This window comes from Pinus tabuliformis, chromosome 5_2 (assembly GCF_031772625.1).
Source record: "Pinus tabuliformis cultivar Carrire ecotype Pingquan chromosome 5_2, CPIR1, whole genome shotgun sequence".
NCBI classification, from domain to species: Eukaryota; Viridiplantae; Streptophyta; class Pinopsida; order Pinales; family Pinaceae; genus Pinus; species Pinus tabuliformis.
Window position 1 is genome coordinate 182153801 of NC_142306.1, and position 2396 is coordinate 182156196.

Sequence of the window (2396 nt, forward strand, 5' to 3'; positions counted from 1 at the left end):
CAATGGACATGGCCTTTGCAAAAGAAATCCATGACTTTTTAGTTGTTTACCAAGATGATATCACGGTGTTTTCCAAATAAAATAATGAACATCTAGATCATTTGAGAAGAGTTTTTATTAAATGTATAAAATTTGGCATTTCTTTGAATCCCAAAAAGACACTATTTGGGCTAGAAGAAGGTAAAATCTTGGGACACATAATTTCAAAAGAGGGCATTAGAATTGATCCAGCTAGAATAGAGGCAATCCTAAACATCACTCACCCTAGGAACATTAAAGAATTACAATCATTCTTAGGTAAAACAAAGTTCCTTAGAAGATTCATTTCTAACTTAGTAGAACTAATCAGAGAACTGAATAACATGTTAAATAAAGATTCAACACTTAAGTCGATAGTAGAGGATAAGCAATCTTTTGAGACAATCAAAGAAGCCCTTACTAAAACACTTGTCCTCATAAGTCCTGATTTCAAAAAAGATTTTATAATTTTTTCCTTTGCTTCAGAACACACCATTGCAGCAGTCTTGTTGCAAAGGAATGATCAGGGTTATGAGCAGCCTATTGCCTTTTTCAGTAAATCTTCGAGAGATGCTACACTAAAGTATAATATAATGGAAAAATAGGCACTTGCTTTAGTGAAGCCTATTAAAGATTTCAGAGTGTACATTTTATACTTAGACATCATTGCATATGTTTCAAATTCAGTAGTAAAGGACATTCTAACACAATATGGGCCTGAAGGAAAGAGAGGCAAATGGATTGCCACTATTTTGGGATATGATATTGAAATAAAGCCCACAAAACTAATCAAAGACCAAGGTTTAGCTAAACTCATGGATGAATTGAACAATCAGGCCTTAGATATAAATTTCATTGGTTCCCTAGATGATCAAGAAGAGATGGTGACTCCATAGATCAATGAAGCTTTTTTAGATTCACCCTGGTATATAGATTTCATATTTGTTTTACTAAATTTACAAGATCCTCCTAGTTTATCTAGAAATAAAGATAGATTCTTGGAAATGAAATCAATGAAATATTGTATCATAGACAATGCTTTATTTTGGAAAGATAATGGTGGCATTTTGTTGAATTTTTTTATTAAAAGATGAAGCTGACAAAATTATGCAAGAATTTCATGCAGGAGATTGCGGAGGACACCTATACTAGAAAAAAACTGCTGATAAGATTTTAAGGGTAAGTTTTTATTGGCCCACCCTTTTTGCAGATGTCAAGAAATATGTGACATCCTGACAGAAATTCCAAATCATTGAAGGCAAAAAAAAGCTATTACCTTTGCCCCTCAAACCCATCTCCATAGAAATCCCAATTCAGCAGTGGGGTCTAGACTTCATTGGTGAAATTCACCCATCTTCCTTAGCCCAACATTAATGGATTTTGACAACCACTGATTACTTCACTAAATGGATAGAAGCCATCCCTTCTAGACAAGCCATTGATTCTGTCATCATCTCATTCCTTGAAAACAAAATCCTTTCAAGATTTGGATGCCCACAAAATCTCTTTACTGATAATGCAACCGCTTTCAAATCCAAGAAAATGGTATACTTTTGTAATAGATATCCACTACCTATTACCCTCATGACAATGGGCTTGCAGAATCCTCAAACAAAAGCCTTGTTAATATCATCAAGAAATTGCTAGAAGACAATAAGAATTCCTGGAACAAAAAGTTGGTTAATGCCTTATGGGTAGACAGACTCACTATAAAAGAGTTCATTGATTCCTCTTTTCATCTAGCTGTAAATATGCTAAGCAGTAGAAGTCAACCCAGGATCAGTGATGAGATAAAGAGAGTTTTGCAGTTGTCTAAAAACAACGGAATAGGAGACTGGTATTTATACCAGGAACACACTAAAATTAGGATATATGGATGCCATCTCACTCCATATAAGTTGCCATGTTATGAAACAAGCTCACAAAAAGATAGAAAGATAGATCAATGCCTTAGAATTCAGCCTATTCGAGAGGGAAACCTCCTTTATATTACACAAATGAACAATTCTTGGATGATACAAATGACAAGACCTCCTTTCTATATATAGGAGTCTAAGGGGTCATAATATAATCAGAGCTGACATAACAATAATAATGTAAGGGCACAATAATAACATAAGTGGGATTCTATGGGGCACAATAATAACAATACGAGGACTACATGGGTGCAACAATATAATAAGAGGATTGTACTAATAACAATAAGGGGTTACACTAGTAGTATAGGGGCCTAACATGCCCCTCTCCTTCAAAAAGTGTTGTCCTCAACGCTTGAGTAGTTCTTGATGCTTCTGTATAAAATTCTTGTCCTCCCATGTAAAATCTTCAACGGGTAAGTTCTTCCACTTGATGAAATACTCTGAAATTGATCGATTTCG